Consider the following 26,684-nt stretch of genomic DNA (forward strand, 5'->3'; position numbering starts at 1 on the left):
CTGTTCTCCTAACTCTACGCCTTTGATTAATTGGGTTTTAAGAGATTGAATTAGAAGCTAAATAGAAAGGAAAATTGAAGGTATTTAGCATATCTCCTGGTCTGGGATGGTTAAGGAACCAGCAGTATAAGTGTGTACTATAGTGAATGGTAGGATAAATCCTACTTTTTAAAAAAAAATAGCATCTGAGGAAATAAGGCCAGGCACTGGAGAGCAACACTACAATTTATTGTACATAAATACTTCTTGGAACCCAATTTCCAAGTAACCAGGCTAACGCAAAGCAAGCTCTCCTCATTTAAAATCCTGGGAATCTGAGAGGATTATCAGTCTTACCACAGTGAAAGCCATGGACTATGTTGTGCATTTTTTGCTTTAGAAAGAAACACAGAAAGTGTTGTGACCAAACAGGGAAGATAAGCTCAGCAATAATCAGATAAATGGGAACCATTAATGACCCAATTACAATGCACTAAATAGCTAAGTAGAATTGTAGATTCTCAGCAAGTCAGAAATACTAACTTTAGTAGGAGATGTACCACTCAGAATTTGGCATGACTGCCATACTTACTAGGCTTAGTACACTAAGAAAAAGAGCTCATAACCCACTAGATTCTGCCAGACCATAGCCAGCTTCTGTGAGCAGATGGTGGTACATAACTGATAAGTGTAAGTTCCATTTGGTTCTTTATATGCACATGTATATATTCTGGCAGATAGCAAGAAGTGATCCACAAGTGTATCAATGGTACGTTGTGTGTTTCACAGCACAACGGTTTCCCAACAAGCTATGCTTTCGAAGCAATCAAAATGAGATAATTACATACCGCTTTCACTTCAGGAAAAATAAAAATAAAAATAAAAGAGATACAAGGCTAGAAACTGGAAAGATTATATTACACATAATAGTGTCCCTAGCAAACCTGACAGAAAATTCAGTGCTGTAGGACTTCAACTAGATTCTGTGGAGACTTACAGCATCCACAATTGTGCAATCTCTAAGGCAAAAATGATCTTTTCAGGGATTTCAAATCACTGTATAAGCAGCCATCAATATTACTAGAGGTGTTCTAAGGCAGCACGAAATCAGCAACAGAAATAAATGTAAATACTAATCCCCATGTTGATTGGTCCCATGTTCTGTTTATGTCTGTCTATACTAACTTTTCCAGATTAGAAAAAAACAGTGCAGTGCTATAGAGTTTTATTTTAATCACCTATATTCAAATTAAAGAACCTCCAAAATGATGTTGTTCTCTGCCATGAATAAAACAAATTAGCATTTTTCTCTTCACACTTTTGCAGTGGAGTTACCCTCTACCTGATATCCCAAAATAAAAGGAAGAATAAAATAAGCACATGAAGCATTAGCATGCAACAGGAAAGTGGGCTGGTGTCTTTAACAGGGTACATCAGCAATGATGTTTTTCATACCAAGTCTGTAGAAGGTCAGCTTATTTTCCTGATTACTTTTAATCTTGGCTTCCTTAAGAACCTTTGCAGAGCTATTGTAATCACATGGCTTGGGCCAGTTCATTAAATCCTCAGCTTGTTGCTTGCAGATGTTTGAGGCAGGTGTTCTGCATAGACTAGGGAGTTTGCTTTTTTCTGCTGCGTGTTGCGTTGAAGGTCAGAGGTTATACCTCAGTGGTAAGGTCTCAACTGCAAGGCAAGTCTCAAAGGTCTTTGTTAGGAGAGAAAAAGAATTCAGTCTCCTTAAAATTTATGTACTGCAAAAGATAACTGCACCTGCAGATTGCTGCTGTTATTGAAAACACATGATGGCTGTTGGAAGAAATATAAAATGCAACTCTGTAGTTCCTTTTGAGAATATACAGAAACTCCAAATGATCTTCATTAGACCAGAGATACCCTAATGATTAATCTATCATTCAACAGTACACAGATACAGTACGAAATGTGTGTTCTTTCAATACACTTAGGCATTCATGAATATACATATGTATCTAAACATTTACTTTGGGTAGTGGTGTACTCGCCATCAAACAGTCACCCTGCATGATATAAGATATGTCAGCAGGCAGGCATTCCCACTGACCCAGCTAGTTCATAATTGGAAAAGGTTAGTCCAGTCTTTCCTGACCACCTGTGTGTTGGCTTTTTAACTTCCCAAATGGAAAGAGCAAAGATAGATTCTTCTAGATGCAGGAAATCCTATGAAGTAGACCACCCTTATTAGAGAATCTTCTGTCTTAAAAAGACCACTGTAGGTTTACAGGATAAAAATCTACTTTGGTTATGCTAGAAACAATCTCAAGTAAGTCTCAAACTTTTGTCAGTTTTTGTTATGTTACTCTGATATTAATGACATACATACAGAAAGAGATGGGAATGTCTTTGTGTTTCTTGACTTCTACTGACATATGCAGCAGTGGCACTTTAGCATTCAGTAATGATTGTTGAGGCTGTGATCCTAATAATTGCAGAAAGTTGCCAAATGTTAAGACAAATGCTAGAATAAAATCAAAACTTTCACTACCACTTGTTTGTCAGAAAGAGCCATTAATTTCTTACAGTTACCATGTAGGAACTCTGAACAATAAATCTTATATTTGCACGTTGTTTTGCACACTCATGAAAATTTTGTGTGAAATAATGATGGGTGTTGTGGATGTGACAGTAAGCGTATTATGCCACATACTACATATGCCCTACACACTAAACACAGTTGGAAAAATTATGTACAATATTTTTTGATTTCTGAAAAATCTGTATTTATCAAGCATCTTTGTGTAGTTTCCTAACAGTCATAATTTTCAGTTTAATAAAGTGGAAATATAAAACATCTAATTTCATTATTTGAAATATTTCTGAACATCTAATCTGAAGAACCTCAGCATTTGCCTGTTTATTTTGGAGATGCCACATTTTCATCTGTTTTTTCTTTCCTTACTTTTTCTCCTGAGTAGTGCACCTATGACATCACATCCAGAAATCCATCTGTAGTACTTGAAATGTACTGTTTTCAACTGGATATGAATGGGACCAATGTTACAGTCTGGATTTTTTTTCAAGGAACAAAAATTAAAAAAAAAAAAAAGAAAAAGAAAAAAAGAGACATCTAATATATATATGCTCGTGTAAGCCAAAACTCAGAGGAAAATTCAAAACCTTGATGAAATAGTGAGCACGGTAAAAGAGTAAAACTGAATAGTTTTTAACTAGTTTTTTTGCTACATTTTTACATGTACTGTACAGCGTACTGCTGAATGTTATCAAGATTTTAATAAAAATTTTTACATGATAATAATTTTTAGATTATGAAGCACAAATTCAGAAGAGGCAGTAGGTATTCTTACACTGATATGTGTTAAATGCAATGTCTCTGATAGAAGACAAAATCCTGTGCAAATTTTTTCTCCAGTTAAAGTATAAAGTGATGAACTAGTTTGATTGAGAACTGACATCATGCCAAGAGTCACCTGAATTAAGATGGTATGTAACCTTGAGAAAACATGGTTTTAAACTCAATTTTCATAGTTTCTTTTATAACCAGACTGGTATGACTTAAAAAAACCAAACAAATAAATAATCTTTTTTCCAAATAAAAGTTTTCAAAAATTTCTGACAAGAACATCTGCATTTGCAACACTTGTCTAAGAACTGAAACACCCAATTTTATTGCTTTTCCTACATGAAAAGATTTAAATGCATAATTTTCATCATTATTCTCACACATGCTAGATTTTAAATGAGACAGTTTATAGATCTTCCTAATTGCAAAGGCTGTGAGTGGTAACTTGGATGGATATTCTGCTTTTTCTCTGGTGAGTGTCTCTCATCATGGTGTTAGCACTGGTGAACTTATGAAATTTCAGTTTTAACAAACCATTATTTTCTGGTGAAGATCTATTTTATCAAAGAAATTACAGCTACTTGTTCCAACAAGTCCTCTGTTTGCCTCCATATGCTTAATATGAAAGCAGATCAGTGAGGAGAATCACTAAGTATGTAAACAGTCAAAACGGATAAACAGGGTAAGACAGACATACCTTTATGTGCTATCACTAAAGTGAGACAGTTAGAGCACATTTGTAACACTTACATTAAAAACTGGGGTATTGACTCATTCCATTTCAGGTAAAGCAGTAAAATTAGGTTTACAATTACAAAATTAGACACGTGGGACACATTTACAAGCATAAATTCTTAAGCTGGCTTGACAGATTGTGCTTTTTACTCTTATTATGATGCTATGTTAATAGCACATTGATTTTATTGTTTACCATGGATACATACAGTCTGTTTCAGGCAACATCTTTTCAAGACCATCTTGTGTGTTTTGCTCAGACGGTTCAATTCTTAGAGTTTTATTTTAGGACACATGTACAGAAGTCCCTGTATAAATCTGTCACTACTTGCAGTAGGCATCTATGAAATATTCATATTCTGTGGCAACTCTTTTTCTTTCAATTTCCAAAATTTCAAAGGAATGTCTGGTTTACTGGGTCACATCTGAACTTGCTAACTGCACATGCAAAGTCTATCAAATCAAAGCCATTCTCAGAAATGCAGAGTTGGTAGGTACTGGTAATAAGGTTGTGTTTCAGAAGTAAACTTTCAAGAGACTTTAGAAAAAAGTTACTACAGGTACCAGAGTGACTCAGGGATCAATTATGCAGCACAACATGGTTATTAATAGCTTTTTTCCATATCTGAATTCAGTTGCTCACTTCCTCAGAAGGATGCCAGAGCCAATCATATGATTCTTTAAGTGAAAGAAAAACAACAACCGACCAACCAACCAAAAAAAAAGAAAATATGAAGAAATGACCACAGGCTTAGTATGTTTATCATGCTTTATATCTGGTTTTCTTACTACAACAGCAGAATAAACAAAAATGCATCAAAATCAATTTAAGCCCAAGAGGCTAGTACATTTTTGCCACCACTTCTACACTGTCATATGCATGAAGAATAAATATCTAGAAGACATACATTAAAAATGTTTGCAGAAAACAGTGGAACAGTGTTTTCGTCACTTTTCAGAAGAAATATCACACTAGATCATCCTTCTTTAGAAGAAAATTTGTCCAGGAAATCACACAATGAATTTTCCTTTCTTTCTTTTTCACCTCTAGGTTAAAAAAAAACAAAACACGGCAAAACTGGATAGCTTCTCACAACTACCTCTTGCTTGATCTATGTCTTCTCCCAGAACGGTTTTTCTATAGTCCTGGAGCACATTGTGTACTGCAGGGAACTTTTTTTGGACTTCTTCCAGTTTATCTAACTGGAGATATGCCATTGCCTTACTCAGGATAAATATGTTGGCTGGTTAATGAATCATATCTCTGCCTTTAGAAGCTCATTTTACACCTCTTTGTCTGTGCACTGACTCCTCCTCTCTTTATCTTGACTCTAACCAGTTTTTGAATATCAATCATTTGTAATGCTCATCACCTGATCATCAGCCCAGCACTAGCCCAATAGGCAAGAAATTATTTTGTAATTCCTTTTCATCATTATCTATTTTTTGTTAAAATCAATGGTAGCTTAAGGAGACTGCTGATGAGGAAAATATCCTGAAGATGATAGTTGTAGGTTCTTTTTTTCCTCAAATACCTTTTCTCCTCTTTTAAAATTATTTTAAAATTGGATGGTTTTAGGTACTAAATGAGCACAGATATGCAAAAGGTTGCACGTGAAAAAGGCTGAAGCACTGTATGTCTTCTTTGCTTCAGACTGCACTAGCAAGACAAGTCTTCAGAGATCCCAACTCTCTGGAAGAAAGGTGGGATAAAAGATGATGTACACTTGGTGGAAGAAGATCAGGACAGGGAACACTCAAGTGAAGTAGACATGCATAACTGCAAAGGAAGGACCCACAAATGCTGAGGGAGATGGAAAATGGCTACTCTCAATAATCTTTGTTTGAAAATGATGACTGGGAGAAGTGCTCAAAGTCTGGAAGAGAGGAAATGTCACTCATGTATCTTCAAGAATGTCGAGAATGATGATGTAGGGAACTACAGAGTGGTCAGCCTCCTCTTGGTCCTTGGGAAGGTAATGGAGCAGATAATCTTGGAAAAAAATATTTCCAGGCTCAGGAAGGAGAAGAAAATCATCAGGAGCAGTCCATATAGATTCACCAATGAGAAGTCATGTTTCATCAATCTGATAAACTTCTGTGGTGAAATGACTGGCTCAGTAGATGAGGGCAGAGCAGTGGATGGGCAGAGGGTGGTGATAGTTAGGAAAAATGGTGAAGTACTCCACTGGTCAGTACTAGATCCAACCCTTCAGCATCTTCATCTGGATCTGAATGACGGGATAGAGTACGCTCAGCAAGTCTGCAAAGGACAGAAAACTGAAAGGCTTGGCTAATTTAAAAAAGACGCATTGGCTACCTGTTCTATATAGGCATTTTGAGCAGGGGATTGGACAGGATGAGATCCAGAGGTATCTTTCTACCTCAACCATTATATGATTCTGTGATTAAAGTAACTTAGACCAAAATACATGAACATAAATGTCACCAGGTGACTTCTGCTTGAACGTCTAAACCGTTGTGATTCTGCATTTGAAAGACAGAGTTCAAGTTCAGTACAATATAAACTATTTTTTTTAGTTCACATGGTAGTTGAATAATCTATAATTAAGTGTGAATGTGCTAGAAGAACAGGACAGAAGTGCATGTGTTTGCTTTACTGGAATAGTGGTGATACTGGTGATAAGGATGAGTATTGCACTTCAAGAAACTGTGAACAATAAAGAGTTTCTAGTTGCAAAAATAAGAATTTGCTTTTATGGAAATAGGGTCTGCATTTGAAAGATAAATAATATCATCCATATAAACTATTACAGTATCAAGAACAGCATGGTAATTTGTCAGGAAGACTTTCTAATATAAGCAACTAATTTCCTTACTGTACATATGTAGCATTATATGAGAGCTGCTCTGAAAGAAATGCCTCCTATTTTATTGTGTTGGCCTGCAATTTCAGAGCAGATGTTGCTCACACCAATATCCTGTTACATGTTGTTGCTGTGTGACAGATGAGAGCAGAGGGGTACTCTGACAAAAGACGTCTGACACGGAAGCACAGATGAAGCAAAGATGTGGCATTGAACTCCTCCATGTGGCAAAAACTGCACCCAGTGACATTCATCAACACTTCCTGAATATTTATGGAGACTGAACAGTGTATGTGAGCACAGTGAGGTGTTGGGTAGGGTGTTTCAGCAGTGGTGACAGCTACAATGGGTCACCTCCACTGGTGCAGATTTTTACAAGCACAACAAGCAGAATCTTGTTCATCTCTGGTGAAAATGAGTAACTAATGGTGGTAACTGTGTTGAAAGCTAGTGTTCTGTAGCTGAAAATTTGCCAAATAGTCAAATAGTGTTACTGTGCTCTTTGTAGCTTTTATAGTTTCCATGGAAATAAATAGGAGGGATTAATTTTAGAGTGAACGTCTAACACAAAGCAACTGTTATTGATGTGAATATTTTATCGCAGATCAAAACAGAAGTTCTAGAGTACCCAACTTCCCAGCAGGAGCCATTAGGGAAAGTAACCTATGATTAATTTTGACAGCAACACAATCTGTATTAAAAGAATGCGAGCCCCAGACCTAACAGGCTTATAAATTATGAATGAGTATGTGTGCTAAACCTGCTCAGACACTTGATTTAAAAGAACCAACACACAGGTGTGCCAGGCAAATATGAATTGCAGTGTAGGAGGTCTTTCAGAGAATTTTCAGCAAATATTATTGTAGTACTGTTGTGCTGCCTTGGGGGCTTGGATAAAACTTAACATAGCTTCGCAGGGAAAAAATGATAAGATGAATGAGGTACAACAGAATCTTAACAGGGAAATTTTTATTAGGTTTGTTTCATCACTCAAAAAGAGTGTGATGGGGTCTTTCTGTTGTGAGTTTTAGGTTATAGGGCAAATGTGTAAGATGCTAACATAAGGAAAAACTTCTAAAAATCGAGAAAAAAAGTTTTGCTTGGATGCTTAGAGGCAATGGAAGTCACAGCCTGCATGATATGTAAACCATTTTGGTGTTGCTGTTCACATGAGAATGTGACTTCTTCAGCAATTCTGAAAATCCACACAAGTAGTAGATGCATTAAAATACAGATGCATTTCCAGAAACACTTAAAAGTTTATATAATATATCTGCTTTGCCAAGATGAACTCAGGTAATCATAGCCTGTTTTCTTAGGTTCCAACCTTTTATTTTTGTTTTTCACAATGTGAAACTCATTTTCCTCCTCCTAGTTCCCATTATCCATTCTTCCTCAGTTTATTCTCATTTTGAGGTGGCCATGTCACTATCAGCAAGGTCAAAGACAACTACAGGGAGATGGATATAGGCAAACTTTGATCTCTTCCTGCAAACAGGAATCATGTTAATGCGTAAAGGAAATAGCAACACTTGTTCAGATTACTTAATAAAAGTGGTTGTGCACCACAGTGGAGACATTTGTCTTGCAGAGCTAAAACAGAATCATCTTTTTGTCTTTATCAAGAGAGTAGAAGGAGTCTCCTAAAGAATATTTTATTTTGCTTATCTCTCACATTTGCTCTTTTGCTTGAGTTCCAAGACTACTAATACTTGTATATGTTCTCTATTTTGATCTTGACCAAGTATCAGATGTATGATTATTTTTCTGGTGTGCTGAATTTAGGCATCTTGACTCAGCAATATTTCTTTGTATTTCCTGGGAACTGTTGTTTTCCTTGTAAAGTTCAGCTTTATGACTATATCTGACCGTAAACTGATCAGATAAACTTTCTTCCAGAAGGAATTGTAGCTTCTGTCTGATCATGGGGAATAAAGCAAATTGCCCGGCTTTTGCAATTTGAGACAGTTGGTTAGATAAACGATAGTTACATCTTACTGACTTGGAAAAATAAGTATTTTTATTAAGGTCATCATATTAGATATTATATTCAAGGATCCTTCAGCTTCTCAAAATATATGTAAGTTAGACAAACAAAGTATGCATTCAGCGATATGACTGATTCTTCACATTTGATGTCCTTACATATTAATTCTCTGTAAGATACTTCATGTCCTCTAAAGGATGTCCCAGTACATGCTATTTTTATTACTTTCCTGGCATGTCAAATCATATCATCCAGTATTAATATATGCCTCTATTCCTTTAGTATATATATATATATTTCTTACTACACTTAGGTACAAAACTCATTACTATTTGCTGAATTATGAGGGCTGCTCTGAAAGTAATGCCTCTTATTTTATTATGTTGGTCCATGATGTCAAAGGTGGATTTTGGTGGTATACGTAGAGGCTGAACCATCTCACCAACATTCCATTACTTTTTGTTGCTGTGTAACACAGCAGCAGAGGGCATTCAAGGCCAGGTTTGATGGGATCCTGGGCAGCCTGATCTATGGCTGGCAACCCTGATCATGGCAGTGGGCCTGGAACTCGATCATTTTTGAAATCCCCTCCAACTTAAGTCATTCTATGATTTTATGATTCTGTGACAAAATGGTGTCTGGCATGGAAGTGTGGATGAAGCAAAGGTACATCCCTGAATTCTTTCATGCAGAAAAAATAGTATCCATTGACTTTCATTGATGCTTGCTAAAAGTTTATGGAGACCAAACAGTGGATTTAAGCACAGAGAGGCGTTGAGTGGTGTGTTTCAGCAGTGGTGACAGTTACTGTGAGTCATCTCCTCTGGTACAGATTTTTACAAGAGCAATATGCAGGCTCTTGTTCATTGATGGCAAAAAGGTAACTAATGGTAATGACTATGCTGAAAACTAGTGTTTTATAGCTGAGGATTTGCTTTGACAGATAGTGTAATTTTGCTCTTTGTATCTGTTGTGGTTTCCTTGAAAATAAATAAGAGAATAAATAAATAAATTCATACTTTCATAGCAACCTACATATGTAATATTTTTAACAACTGCTGACACATACTTAAAGTTGATATTATGTATTTAATTGTTGGCATAATTCTGTCAATGTACAAATTATACAGATCAGTAAGTTACTGAAAATTACTATCACCCACTTGTAGGCATAGTAAAACCATATGTTAAACAAATCTGTTTTATTTTATCTATCATATCTATCAAAACATGTATCATTTTGCAGCAATTGGTCAAAAATAATCTCTAATAGTTTTTAAGAACCACTGTTATCACTATCTCATTGTGAATGGCCGTAATTTATCTCAAACTTCTTTCACTCACTTTGAAATATTATAAACGTTATCCTGCCTACAACCCAATCAGTTAAATGAAGTTACATCTGACTTCTCTATTTATCAATATTTTTACTTTACTTAAGACACCATATTGCAATGCTGATCTAGGCCTTAGGGAAAGAAGCGAAGAATAAGAAAATAAAAAAGTTTCTGAACCTGATGATACTATAAAATTTCTGATTTTAGGTTTTAGTTCCCTGTAATAGAGAAAGGACTGCTTAAAACTAAAAACATTCCTTTAGGAAGTACTTTGTTCTCCAAGGTTTTCAGAAGCTCTGTCAAACTAGCGGAGGAATGACAGTCTATTTTAGCTGTAGAAAGACAGCAAGGCTGAGAAATCAGTTTGTAGAGTTAAAATGATTTCAAAATTTTTGGAACAGAGAAGATATCAGGAAGAGAAAAAATAGGACAAACACATGTTCTTTAGCGTTCTTTAGCAAAACATCTCACAAAAGGAGGTTAATTTTACAAGATATTTCCCAAAAATGGGAGCTGAAGTTTCAGCTGTATTTCTAAATAAGTACAGGGATTTATTTATTTATCCTTTCATTTAGTTATTTCTTAAAGACTAACTGCTCCCAACTGGCTCTTGTCCATAGTATTTTAGGGCTGTAAGCTTCTAAAATAAATTTGTCTTGGAGAGACTTAGCTGGACATTTCCAAAAAAGAGAGTCAGGAAATGCTGCTAACAATTAAGAAGTAAGTATGCTACAATGCAGTGCTACATTCATATTCTGGCCTTTATTTAATACAGTGCAGAGGAACCCAGAAAGATCTTTACCTTGCCCAATCCTGTGCGGCATCTGGCTCTCCAGATAGAGAAACATTTCAAACAACGATCACTATCATTTGTATGTAAATGTCTCCAGTTTAAGAATCTGTGTCTGGGACATAGATTAATTAACGTAGATTAATTAGTATAAAAATCAAATTAATATATTCTTTTGGTTTTAACCTCATCTTAAAAATGCTTCTTATACCCTTCCTGATCTTCAGTGTTGGTTTTTCTGTGTTCTTATTGTTTCCACTGTTATAGCACAGAAAATGCTGAAGGCCTTGAGCTTATTCTATGCTTAGATATATGTTTGTTTTTAAATTGTTTTACTGAATGTAATGATGGTATTAAGGAGCTCTGCTGGATTGAGGCCAAGATTAATATTGCTGGACAGATTAAACTATATTTTATGTAGATTTAATAGAATGTTCATACTCTTCCTATGTAATGTTGAAAATGGACCAGATTAAGAGAAAAACAGATATTCAGAAATCGGCCCTGGCTAGTAAGCTATAGACATTACACAGAATGCCACAATAGGAAGGATAAGTTGAAGGCTGTCAGTGCGCTGAGTGCTGCACAAACCAAAAGGCTGCTGATGCCTAGTATAATGGAACCATCCTGGATCTCAAATCTAATTTAATCCTCTTTGACTGCATAATGTTTTTCTTCAGCCATATAATGAAAGGGTAGAAAAGAAAATGATCAGGTTTAATATACAAACTAGAATTTGAATCTAGAATTTAGAAGATGTATCTCTCTTACATATATATGTATAAGAAAACACACTATTCATTTAAGAGTTTCAGTTGTTTTTCTGCTGTTTTTTTTCATTTGTTCATTAAATACCTTCACTGATTAGCACTTTCCTCCTGACGAAACACCCTTGTCAATATTTCTCACAAAGGAATGAGTGAGTTTTATCATACTGCCCTTCAAACTGTAAGAATACATTACAAAACTAAAACTTTCAACAGAAGTCTTATTTTACAATCCTGAAAAATAATATATTTATTGAATTTTTATTAAGGATCAATAATTATTCCAGGCGATTAGTGATCAGGAATGAATCCCCATTGCACTTGGTGCATAGTTTTTCCTAATAATATTGCTGTTCTAAGAAAAGGAAAAGAAAGATCAAAAGAACAGAAGGAAAACACACTGAAAGTTTCATATTGTGGTAGACAGCATCAATTTGGGGATGTATTTTCAGGTTTGGGCAGCAGGGAGGCTTCAGGGATGACCTGTGAGCAGAACCCATCAGTGCCCCACATCAGATCAGAGCAGCTAGAAGTGATCCAAAGGGACCTGCTGCACCAGAGCTGTGCTGTGAGCGGCACTGGGTGTGCTCTGGGAGAGTGGAATTAAGGAAGAGAAGCACCACTGCATTACAGCAGATCTCCCTGTGCGGTCATGGAGGAGTCCCCAGGGCAGCGATGGCTGCGGCCTGGAGGAGGCACAGCCCATGGGTACTACCCCCACAGGACCAGCCCAGGCTGGAGCTGCATCCTACATGATGTCATATGGAATATCCCTTTGGCCAGTTTAAGTCAGCTGCCCTAATTCTGTCCCTTCCCAGCTCCTTCACTGAGAAACTGAAATGGCCTTAGCTCTGTGCAACATAGCTTAGAAATAACTATAAGCATTGTTGTGTTATCAACATTGTTTTTCTCCTAGAACCAGAACATAACATCATACCTGACACTCTGAAGAAAACAATTTTGTCCCAGCTGAAACTAGGACAGCTAGCAATAAACTTCATGAAACTCCCTACACTGAATCTGTTTTGCCCATAATGCCCAGTTGGTGATCTCCCTGTCCTTATCTCAAACCAGGAGCTTTATTTTTCGTCATATTTTCTACTCTACAATGATGAATGTAGTAAGGACAATACGGAGAGGCACAGGTAGAGCTGTTTTACATACAATGAACAAACTAACAGCCATTTTGACTTCCAGAGGGAAATATTTCTTGGGTGAACCAGTTACTTTTGAAAAAAAATTCTTTTTTTCTGAGGAATTTCCAGACATTTTAACCACTATTCATTAAAATGAAGTCTTGAAAATACTGAACTAAGTTAAATCAATTTCAAAGGATTAAAAAAGTGTACATACCATATTTTATATATGATCCAAATACTGACTGTAGGATACATAGGCACATTTTCTAGTGGCAGAGGTTTTGTTATTTTGTCTTTATGGAGGTAATATCCTCTTCAGTTACATTCATACATAGATTATTCAAATAATCACTCTCTACAATTATCTGGAAGGAGATTACAGTAAGAAGGCTGTCTTGTTTCTCAGATAACAAGTTATGGAACATTAGGAAATAGCCTGAAACTGCAGCACTGGAAGTTTAGAGTAGACATTAATTGTTTCGTGGAGAGAGGGATCAAGCGTTGGAACAGGCTGCCCAGGAAGTGATGTAGACTTCATCCATGGAAGTAATTATGAGGCATGGATGTGGTGCTAATGGGACTCAGTAAGTAAGGGTAATGGTTGGACTTCATGATCTTGATCCTCCAGCCTGGATACGGTTGTTTTTTTTTTTTCCATTTGTTGTTGTTGTTTGTTTGCTTGTTTTTTTTTCTGTGATAGTGCAGATCTGGCAACTGGCATTCTTCATGCTGAGAAGACAGTCTTTCAGTAGCACTGTAAACAGATATGATCATGCACTTTACTTCTTAGAGTATGTGAACATGACTAGCAAAAGGATACACAGTGTGTCTTGCCAGTTGTAACATTAGGTAGAACACAATCTGGCTTCTCTGACTTGGAGCTTGGATCTATACAGAGAAAACTCAAGATCTTTTTCAAGCATCTTCTTAATGCTCACTGACTCACTGGCTCCCTGCATTTCAAACAGATTTTTTTTTTTCAAGTTTCACAGCTATAATAGCTGAAATTGGCTCTATTTCTAGTGTTTTTACAGTTTTACATCCCCTATTGGGCACTGTTACCATGTAGACGCATAATGTAGATAACTTTATCCATACAGTGCTCTGTTCATGACCAGATAGGTACATGAAATGATAAAAAACTTGGAAGAAATCTCATCAATTGCCTTTTAGCACAAATCACAATGTTTATGGTAGCTTTTTAAGTATTGCTGAATATTAGTAGCTGATAGCTGGTCAATCAACCAGACATGAACTGTTCTTTTTTAGAAATAAGCCAAATAGATGCAATATATTTTTGTGTAATATGAGGTGTGCTAACTGAAGTGAATTTTAAAGTTAGAATCATGAGAAGTGAATACTTAAGATGTATTGCAGTTTTCATTTCTTAAGGGGCTAGTCAGTTGTTCAGATCTCAACTGAATTAATAGATAAAATCATTATAATTTGTAGCTGTTCAATGACTGTTACTCAAATGAACTGATAGAAATTCTGTTTCCTAATGTTTTTATGGTGATGAGACCACCTAGTGCTTTCATTAGCAGTTTTATGAATAGACAGACCTGAAGCGTAACATCTATCTCAAAACTTTTCTCAATTCTGTCTACTGAAAGACGTTTAATTTAATTCTTTTGATCACTTGATTTTTTATATCAAATTAGTAGTTGATTCCAGTAATCTTTATGAACTATCTATCTGAGTAGTGCATTTTTTTAAAATGAGAATCTGTCTTTTAGTAATGCGATGCTTTCTACTTGATGAAATATAACATCAATCTAATATGATTTTGAGCATAGATACTCCAATTTATTTTGCTACTGAAAATAGTCAAAATGCATAGTTTTTAAAATTTAATTCACATATTTTTATTTAGATCAATTTCATGCAAACTTTCAAACTTCTAAGTTGTTCAGAAATGCTCCATTTTTAAATTAGCTCTAGGTATGACTAGAAAAAATATTTTTTTTTCTTTCTTCCTTCCCTTCTTTCTTTTCTTTTTTTTCCTTATTTCCTTTCTTTCTTTTTTTCGCTTCTTTTTTTTCTCTTTCTCTTCTTCCTTCCTTCCTTCCTTCCTTCCTTCCTTCCTTCCTTCCTTCCTTCCTTCCTTCCTTCCTTCCTTCCTTCCATTCTTTCTCCCAGTGTTGTGGAAATTTGAGTTTTATTTCTGTAATCAATGTGTAAATAATACAAATTGCTGTAATATGTTCAGTGAGTAAAATGCTAGTCCAGCTTTTAGAGTTTCTGCCTTTTTTGAAGTATAATTTATTGATATATAATTTATTATGCCACTCACTAATATTTTTAACTTATAATGAACTTAATAACAGTATGTGTTGTCTTTAGATAATATATAGACAGATAAAGCCATATCTACAATATTATTCATAATGTCCACTCTCTGCAGTGCGTGGCAAGCTTTTGTGTCTTAACATATACAAAGCATATGATTGAAGAGTCCTTCATCTGTGCTCTTTTCATTAACATTTTTTGTGCCTACTTGACCTGCAAGTTCTATTTTCTTAAAAGAACCTTTGATCCTCAACTGTTTTGCCTCCTCAAGCAGAATCCCAAACAGTTTGTCAACAAGAAAACTGGAACAAAAATTCCATCTTCCAGTGTGCGTATATGTCTATGTATCTATATATTAAAATACATATAAAATGGTTAAACATGCAAAATTTATGTCTCAGACTGATGTAAATGACACCCTCTTCCCCATCCCAATATTAAGGGTATTAGAGAAAAGAACCATCATTAGAGAAAAATTCCATCAAATGGCCAATTATATCCCTAATCAGTACTTTGAGATTTAAAAAGCTTTAGTCATGAGTGAGAAAGAAGAATGTTTTAATATTTTCTCATACAAAATGTCACCTGTCACAAAAAGATTATTAACAATTTACTCTAGTTAGTGTAAGCCGGTTATTAGTGCAAGAAATGAACTTCTTTAGTATTCATGATTTTAAAAGTTCAGTAAACTCTACCTTATTCCTTAATTCTAATTCAAATATTTCTGCCAATACATAGCAGGAAAGAGATAACTTCCATATTTTTAAGACATATTCTATGTTATATCATGTACAGCAAAACCATCATTTTTGCTACAGTACCATAGTTTTTTGTATAGGTTGGACTTTGAAAATTTCAAGTAATGTACTTAACAGTATGTCACAGACAGAAAGATTAAGTGATGGGTGGTAAACTTCTACTGCATTAGCATCTATTGCACACAGTCTGAAATTTCATGATCAGCAGTTGCCTAACCTTGTTTTTTAAAGTGTACCTTTCACCTCAAGAAGTGTGAGGTGTTCAATCATGTCTCAGAGCACCTGACAAAGGAAATCTGAACCTACTGTCCTTTCCAGTAAGCCATGCTGACTCTTTTACATGTGCTTGTCTCTCTGGCCAAATGAAAATTTAACATCTTCCTTCAAAACGGAACACTTCAACAAGAATAATTTAGTGAACTCATCTATTTCACATCCCCACAGAAAGAGGAAGAACTGAACTGGTTTGCTTAACAGCTAGTGATCCCTAAGATACTAGCTGATTTGGTGACTGTATGTACACTATGTAAGCAGTTACACATATGTGTGAGCACAGGAACACACAATATATGTTTATGTGCACATGCTGTCCATGTGTATTTGTATCTATAAATATATGCATGTCTTTCTATATTTTGTGAATCATCTATAGGACACTGATCAAGGCTGTGCATTGCAGTTAGAGAAAATGTCACTTCACAGCCAAAGAGTTGTGAAGAAGAGTGAAAACTAAAAGTATCTTGCATTCTCTTTGAGATATTCTTCTGACTATTTTAGCTGTTCCAACTCAGCAGTTTCTGTGGATCCTTTTTCTCTAGATCTCCCTGCATAATCTTAAAGCTTTTGTTACCTGAATTAGGCATTCAGTGTTCAGTGGATAGAAAGGGTCAGACGTTAAAATTATCCTTTTTCAAAAGACACCTATGTATCTTTGTAAAACAGTTCACTCCATTTTTGTTTTAGAAAAGGTCCAATGGTCGACAGTCTAATGAGCTCCTCTTAGGCATACACTAGACATTAAAAACTTTTGGAGTACATGTACAAACTATGTTACTTTATGTATTTTTTATGATAATGATGAGAATAATTGGGAATTATTGGGAATAATTTTCTCTATTTTTAAGAGAAAATATAATATGTATTTGTTCATGACTTAACATAATATATGGTTAGGTTGTTAGATGGGAAATAAATACCCAAAAGAAGAAGGTGTACCTAATATGGATTTTGAGTGAGTTCATGAATTTTGAATGAGAGTATCATTTCTTAAATATAATGTAGTGTACCATCTGATAAGCATTAAGATGAAGTCTAAACTAATGCATAATATGAATATTGCTATTATCTTTAAATGTGCTTATGTTTGTATTTAATTCACTCACTTTATTTGCTGCTTTGTTGGCTGGGCATTAGCCACATGGACAACTACTAGAAAAGAACATTTTTCTCTCTACTGAAATGTCAAGTTTCACACAGGATTGTATATCTTTATTCACATTTTTATGCACACTTTTCACATGCTTTTTCATTATATTTGACTCATATTGAAATTTTTGTTTGTTTTGTTTTTGTATTTTTACTCTCCCAATAAAATATTATTAGTTCTCCGAAGTCAAGCTTTAGGCCCATGGCTTCGCCCAGCGGTGCAGAGCTATGGCTGAGCATGGCGGAGCTGTGGGGAGCTGGAGCTAAGCACTGCTGCTCCCTAAATGGGGCAAAATTTGTTGGCCCTGGCAGTGACATGGGGACCTGGCCTGTATAAGTAGGGAAGCCCTAGGGTGAACAGGGACAGACAAGGCCAGGGGGATCACTCATGACCCAGGCCCAATGGTTTGACATGTTAAGAAATAATAATAATAAACTCTCATTGCTATTCAGAAGTTTTTAAACTACATCTTTTTAATTAGAATATTGTGTTCTCCTTGATTTTTGCTGTGCTCATTGATTTAGAAGAGGTTGCAAAAATACAGTATTTTAAGAAAATTTTTGGAACATTCCACATTTGTTGGTTCATTTTACCACTTTTTAGCAGGACTGCATTCTCTTTCCATTAAATCAGTCAATGAAAAAGACAGTGACTAGGTCAGTAGAAGCAGAAATTTATTAAAATTAGAGCAAATATGGACATGTTTTGTACATGCAACTTTGAACTTACATGAAGTTAAATGTAATGTATCTATTATAAAATAAGAATGGCATTTTCTTTTCAGTGCAAATTTTGAGGGAGAATCCTAGCTGTGATGTTGCTCAGTCGGTATTATTTGGAACTTTGGCAACAAAAATATACAGTGAAGTCTAGACATGGTCATTTTTGTTCTTTCAGGTTTTTCTTTTTCCGTAACAGAAAACCTTCAATTTTTCTTATTACATTAAAACATACAAAGTTGGCACATTCATCAAAGAATCTACTTTGACAGATTATATTGAAGAAAGATTTGACATGAGAACAAAGTCTTGAGTTGGGAGAACAGCTATATATTAAGTGAGCCAAAGACTCAGAGTCTGAGAGTGAATGTTCTGATCAAATCAGAGATCCACATAAATCTTGGTTTACTTCGTTTCAGGGCCTCAGAAAACAGATGTCTCACCATTCCTATGACAGTGAAATTTCTCTCTGTTCAAACACTGTAACAAATGGTGGGTAGTGTAAAAGGATCTTCTTGTAAAATAGTATGAAGTTGGAGGGACAGAATTTAATGGCATAACTACAGATGTGATAATGACCAGCTTTTAATACAAAAGAACATTCCTTCTGAATTTTGCTTTTGTATGCATATTGCTAAGAATCTGACTGCTTGTTGTGCATATGGGGGTTTGTAGCCACTAGCTACGTTTTAAAGGGATTAATTAATTCCCAGGAAAAAAACTGATGGTCTCAGGCTTTTAACACATTACTATTGGGAGGCTTAGTTTGAAGGTTTGTCTTTGTCTATATGATGATGCCCCTGACATGTAAGTCACATCATATTTGTCTGTGGCTGTCATTTCTAGGGAATTACTGTCCAGTAATTTTAGCATTTGCACATTCATTACCAGATTTGCATTTAGTTTATAATATCTTTTGTACTAGTTTCTACATGAATACTCTCAGGAAATAAGCTAGGAAAATATTTAGAATATATAAAGGTTGATATGCTTAACTAACTAAAGAATATTGATTAAAAATCATTTCCAAAACTGTATTAAATCTTGGGACTTCGTATAAACACAGGCTAACAAATCAGACTAATACAGATTTATTTTCTGCTACAGTGTAGTGTAACTTGAAGTTTCTTTGCTGACAGTTTATTATGAACAGGATCTTTTTTATTATTATGAAGAAAATTCTGATGCAACATATTAAGAAAAAAAAAGCATGTGGTAAAATAATTTTTTAAAGGCTAATAACAGACACAACTTAAGACTGAATAGCTAAAAAACCTCTTATATGCAGACACTGACATTTAGTAGTCAGTTGCTTAATTTGAATTGTTCAGCAGAACTAAGAAAAATCTGTAAACGTTCAAGACTTTGCATGGCCAAAAAAATGGATCATTTCATGCTACATGAGCCAAGATGTTTCACAACCTGTACAAGACAGAGACAGCCCACAGCAGCATAACCAGGGAAAGATCCTTTCCAGGGTAATGATTTCATAGTGGATGTTGTAGACATGGTTGATCTAAAGGCATGGGAGGTGTATACATTACAGTATGAAAATGTACTAATTGACCTCTATATTTGAGCTTGTTTATAATATCTCCAAAGCCAGTAAAGAAATTTATGATATATGTCTAAAACAGACCAGAAGAATTCAAACATTCTGTATCTTCCATTCTCTTCTTGTCTCTACAGTATGCTAAATGTTACTAGTGCAGTTACAGATACTCATAGTGTGGGCATGCAAAGATAAATTGCGTTATCACATAAAATTTACTTCAGTAGTAATCAGAAAAGTTCTGAAATGTTTAGTGTCTTTCAACAACTGTCTGTTTGTCAGATTTTTTCTATAACGGTAGTGACTTCTCATTCCTAAAACACCTTTCATTCAAGCTTTTCAAAGACCATCACAAACTTTGGATAAGTTTCAAGGAAGAATCTTAGATGTTAGAACAGAAAATATCTAAAAATTACACATCTGATCACAGCAAAATGTCTCAAGGAAATTCATTTCAACACACAATCACCACAGGTATGAGGCATTTAAGAAGTATGATCATGAATACGGAGCCATTACAGTTGGCAGGAAACATTAAATTCAAAGGAGTGTTTGCTATGTTGGCCACCTCTGAGGTACCAAAAGAGAGAAATGTGACTCCAACTCTCTTAAATGCATTTTTAGGCACTGAGTTAAAGAAGACTTTGTGTTTTCAGTTTTTTGGTGCCAAGCTTGATTTTGTTATATTTTGTAACTGAAATGAAAAAAAAACACAAAAATTTTGCACGAGTTTAAGAGGCAGGGTCCTATCAGATGACTGATTTGCCACGGTAGGCCACCTTCTTCTAGTCCTGCTGCCCCTGTGTTTTTTGGCTGATGTTTTACCATTTTAACAGATGAAAGCACAGCCCAGGTGCTTTCTATCTCCAGGGAAGTGAGCTACCTATGTATTCCAGTATTCTTAAACTCTTTGTGGTACAGGTCCTAGATCTTCTTTTTTGTAAACACTAGCAGTTGTATAAAGGTAACTGCTCCAACAGCAGTCTTTTAAAGTGTCTGCACCATAAAAACTTATATTTTGATCTAGGCTTGATGCTAACTATGAATGTAATCACTATACTACTTCATGTATGGATTATGAATTTAGGCAGGTTTATTTTGAACATTTCCAAAACTACAGTTTTCTGTGCATGTTTGGAGATCTTTACTTAAACTTGTAGGGAACACCATGATTCAAAGTATGACTGTATGAGTGTAGACACTTTTTCCCCACTCACTTCTGGAGAAGGCTGGTTTCTCTATCCTGATACATTCTATCTAAATTAAAATTTAGGCATGATGGTCCATATATGGGACTTGTTCTGAGTGCTTTACAATGTTATAGTGAGCTAGGAGGAATTGTGATTCTCATTCATGTACATATATCTGGAATTAAATTTCTCTCATCTAATATAAAACATTATGGAATTAACATGAAAATTTAAATGTGGTCCATCCCAAGCAACTAGAAGAAAAAATACCTTCAAAGAATATGCTTCATATCAATGTTAGATGTCATGTTGCAATGAAACAAATATTCTCTGTCAATTAGATCACTTTATTTTCATTCAATGTAAAAAAAACAAAGTCAAAGTCAAATGGCAATTTCTAACTCTTACGTGTTTAAAATCAGATCATATCAATTCCATTTTCGGATAAAATTGAACTTTCTCAATGAGAGATGACAAAAGTGCTCATACACAAACTGAATGCTGTACTGTTTCGAAACAGAAGATCCTAAGCATCTCAAAGATGCAGTGTTTTTGATTTTGTCATTGCCTCAGCTGCTACCCCTTCAAAAACAATCATACAAACAAACAAACAGAAACCACTCAGAGATATTATTGTGTTCCAAAAGTCAGATTACAATAAAATCAGTAAAACTTGTCAAGTACTTAAATACTATGGAAAAGGATGCAACAAAAACTTTTTCAGCAGCTTTTCAGAGAACTAGTCAGTGAGGCCAGGGATGATTCAGTGAGCTATTAACTATCTCTGCTTGCTTCCTTATGTTTTGCTTGTTTCATCATTCATCATTAATTGTCCTATTAATTTGTAATGGATAATAATTTAATTTTATATTAGTTCTTCATGTATTATAAATTTTATTTTTTCCCCTATAAACATAGTTAATGAATTGAATCCTTCCTCATGCTTAGTGAACAGACTATTTCTGAAATATTATTAAAAATGTTTTTTCCTGATAAGAACAGTATATATAAAACCTTCCATCACAATTTCCTATGTTCTCATATGTTCTACACTGTAAGCAGGAGTACAGGAATATTTTTTGTGTGTTTGTTGTTGAAATCAATATAATCTATATGATCTGTTTTGTCTTGTGAATCATAAAAAATTGTATTAAGGATGTAAAAGATTAAATACTTAGCATGAAAATGACCCCTAAAATATGGAGAAGACAAACAGGATTTCATTAGCTAACAACTCTACAGAAAGAATATGTTGTATAACTGCATACTTTATTGCAGTATGGAAAGATTTACCAAGCCAAACATTTCAGCTATTTGAATAATAATTGAATTGATTAGCTGTCTAAAATAATTAACTGATGAGAGATATAGAAGGATTATTCTACAAGAGATACAGTGCCTTGAATATTAGAATGTCCTCCCCAGTATATATTTTTAATGCTATAAGATCTAATTTGACTGGACTAACACATCATTTATGGTCAATCAATTTGATACAATATGTAAATAAGAAATATCTTGTGGGCTTTGATTGCATTGTTTCATAGTATAACAATGGCTATTAGGAGCAAAGCTCTAAAGCAGGCTTAGGCTATGCAAACTCTTGAAAGAGGGTGATTTATTCAGTGTGTTTAACCTTGTTAAAATTTATGAATTATCCACATCCAAGTCCAATAAATTTGTTCCTGATGCATTGAGTCTTTTTACCATGAATATATTTAGATCACTCTGAAAGTAATGCCTTCCATTTATTTCCATAGAAACTACAGCGAATATAAAGAGCACAATTGTAATATTTAGTAGAGCAAATTCCCAGCTACAAAACATTGTTTTTCAACATAGACACCACCATTAGCTGTGCATTTTCACCAATGATGAACAACAGCCTGCATGCTATGCTTGTAAAAATCTTCTTGTCCACTTCTGATGTTATGGGATAACATAATAAAGAAGGAGGCATTACCTTCAGATCAGCCCTCATAGTTTAAAATACATATCAACAATTTCCATCAAAAACAATGAAAAATTACCATAAAAAATATATATGTTTTTCTGTGGTAACTCTTATTTCTTCACTGGACAGCTAAAGCATTTGGAATGAAGAGGAAAATCCAGCAGAGTTCAAAACTCTTCATGCCTCTAAGGCTGCAACACTTGATGCAGTTATTGCATTATTGGGATGTTTATTCCATTAGAGATCTCACAGACTGTCAGCAGAATACACACGTGTGCGTGGGCACACACACAGACCATCTTATATATACACACATATCTATATTTACATCAGTAGTCACAGAAAATAAACAACAAAAAAGTCACAGACTAGTCATTTTCACCTATTTTATCAGCCTTTCTCATGCTCACTCATATGATAAGAGCTATGTGAGAAAGAACTAAAAAAATGTAATTCAGACAGTGGCTTAATAGTTGGTTGCACACAAGCAGCAATTTGCAGGGTTCACTGAACCCCAGAAAATCCTATTTTATCATGAGTTCAGAGATTTCTCAAGGCAATTTGCACAAATACTAGATGTTGAATATACCAGAATTCCACTGACCTTTACAGATAGATAAATTGCTACATGTACATATGTAATTTTCTAAATTGTCCTGTTCATTGAGTTTCCACACGTTTCTTCTAAAGATGAAAAGCACTGATTTAGGGGGAAAGCCTTTGTCGATTAGGCTTCTTCACAGAGCAGAATAGTCTCTCTTCTTTAGTTTTACGGTTTACACATACGCTTTGCCTAACTATAAAGGCCCATCATGGGATTTAAGATACTGCCTTCTGTGTCCCTGTTATCAGTGCAGTGAGGGAGATGTCCCAAAATTTATTCTAAATTCACATCTGTTTTTCTCCTGGATAGATTTTTAAGAGTCAATTTGATGGTGCAGCTGTTGGCCTTTTGCCCATACTGTCTCCTCCTTTGAGGACCAAGCATTCATTTTCTTCTCTTATAGAAGAAAATTACAGTTTTCTTTAGGGGATAGTTCTCATTAGACTCTTCTACGTGCTCAGGTCTGTGGAAAGGCAATTCTTAGAACACTATTCCATTCCTATGTGAAGTTCAGTCACCACTCCCTTCCTTAACTTGTGAAATGGGGAAGGCAGCAGAGGAGGTCAAAGGCACATCCATCCTTTCTCGTAATTGTAGAGCAGGCCAGGTGTGTTGGAAGGTGGAAGCTCAGCAAATAGCTTTGTTTTCTGCCATAGAAAACTGTTCTTATGTTGTGAAATGGAAATTCACTTTGAAGACTGTTTTGCATTAAAATAGTATTTCAAGTGCTCATGGTCACACAGAATTATGTGTTTCTATGTGTGGAACTTTTCATGTCTAGTCTTCTTGTATATGTGCCTGTTACTTTGGCTTTCTTAGCTGTCAAATCTCTGGTGACTGGTGTATTTGTGGGAGGCTTGAGGTAATTTTCGCAGTCCCAGGAAAACTGAAAGCACAAGGGAAAGTTAATTACAGTAATTTCTTCACTGAAATGCTGTAATGCAACAAAATAATAGAATTGATGATTTCACTTTCTTTAAACTTACTAATAGGACATAGTAATCCTTTCCTATGAAAAATCTATTCTGACACTGTAGTTTGAAACAGATTCTTTACTGCTCTCAATTCTGTTTTGTAACATTCCTTTGTGCTTTACTGTGCATGCCAAGGCATTGTTGGAATTAGGAATGGATGAATTCACTGTCCTGAGAGAACTAATGAAGATTAGTATAAGTACTTCCATGTGGCATGAAAAGTAGAGAGTTTTTGGGAAGAAGACAAATCAAGGTTTGATTTTGTCTCCATAAAAGAATGAGGAGTGCAGTCAGATTATCTAGGTAGTGCTGTTGAATCCTTTTGAGGGAAAAAATGCTTCTTCATTACATTCCTGTGATTTGTTCTAGTCCTGCTGACACAGGCTATTAAAAACCTTGTTTATGTTTTAGAGACTTTTTAAAAGAGCACTTTGAGGCTTTATAGTGTTTGTAGAATATTCTTTATAGTTAAAATTACATGCTGAGATGGCAGGCTGCTGAGCTAATGTATTGTTACAATGATTAAATTGATTAAAAGCTTCATTTTTGACAGGCAAATTGTAGAAGCTGAGATCTCTTTATTGTACATCTCAGTAATTCAGCTCATGTCTTGTTCTACCTAATAATTGTTATTCTACCTCCCTCTTTAGGAATCGTCTCAGAAGCAGGTACATTTTCAAACAGCATATTAGCTTCAGATCTGAATTACATGAGCCACAGTGTACAGAAGTCTTATGAAAGGTAATAGCTTATTCAGTAAGTATTTCAAATATATTCCTTCTCTCTCTTTTTTTTTTTTTTTTTTTTTTTTTTTTTTACTGTACAATGGACAAAGAAAGGGACACTTAATTTCTTAATTTTTAGAAGATAAGAAAATAAGAAATTGCTTTTATGGTAGCTGTGGATTGACAAAAGAGGACACACTGCAAAAGTGTTTTATGTCCTAATCACAACACAACACAAGCTTACTTGCTTACACACAAATATGTGACATAAAATTTTGAAATAAATCAGTGAAAATGTCAAAGACAAATGAAGAAGATTCATCATCTTAAATCAAGCCAGAAACCTGACAGTTGATAGTGGTGAACTATCGATAGTCAATACAGATTTCCAATTTGACATAGGTATTAAGCTTTTTTAAGGTAAAAGTGGGTTTGTTAGATACAGATCAGTGCCCAGCCCACTGACTATTAAATGAAAAATATATTATTTGCCTGTCTTATAACATGAAAGGTAAGAAGATGAAATGTGTCTACCTGGTTCAAACTGAAAGTGCATTGGCTCAGTAACCTGAGCTGATGATTCTGCTCAGTGAACCATTCACTGTGGTCCAGAGCAACTGTTCTTGTTATCAGAAGTGTGAAAACCTCTGGAGTGGTGGTGACATCCTTCTGGTTCTATATGGAAACTTTTCACTTATGAAGCTTTTCTCTGGGTTTTATGTTTTGAACCTTTATCACAGTATCCTGCAACAGTGAATTTAGCGGCTGATGTGTCTTCCATTTACAACCTGCCATTTCATTTGGACACCTTTTTCTAAAAATATTTTTGATTATTTGAAATGATAACAATTTTATTTCTGGTTTTCTTCTTACTTTTTGTTATATCAAAGAGCTCTGGCATTTTACTTTCGACAGTCTATCTACATATCTTATACTGATAAAGCACTCTAGATACAGCAGTGTTTCCAAAACAGCTCTGACAACACTGGCTGCTGACAGAGATCTCAGTGTAGATATAAAGACAGCTTAAATTTTGATATCTTTTCTTCTGAAAGCAGAGTTTTTAAAGGGGAAGCATACAGGAAAATAAATGGCTTGAGTTTGTAGTGTAAAAGTCACGTAGGCCTCATCCACACGACAATTTGGGATACTGACTCTCCCAGAAATTAGAATTTGACAGGCTCTGATCTTAACATTAGTAAAAGCCTCTAGAAAGAAGAATATGGGGGTTTGCTGTCTGATCATATTTGGGTGGTTGTTCTGTGAAGCACAGGCCAGCAGGAGCTGATATGCTTGTCTGAACCTGGTAGAATAGACACTGTCCACAGAAAGACATTAAGGGAATTGCAAAATGTTTGTACTTTTTTTTCTTTGTTTTCTATCAAACAGTGAAAAGCACAAATGTTTGCAAAATTAAAATAGGAATCCAAGTCATAAATGGTCATTAGATGCCATTAGATACATCATAATGGATGCTATGATAAAAGCAATCAGTTCACAGCAGCAGAAATGAGGACATGGATGAATGATGACTGTCCTAGCAGCATTTTGATAGTTTTGATGGTTTGATTTCTAGTACCCAGAGTTCCAGAAC

Source organism: Meleagris gallopavo, chromosome 1 (genome assembly GCF_905368555.1).
Source record: "Meleagris gallopavo chromosome 1, MGAL_WU_HG_1.1, whole genome shotgun sequence".
In the NCBI taxonomy this organism is placed as follows: Eukaryota; Metazoa; Chordata; class Aves; order Galliformes; family Phasianidae; genus Meleagris; species Meleagris gallopavo.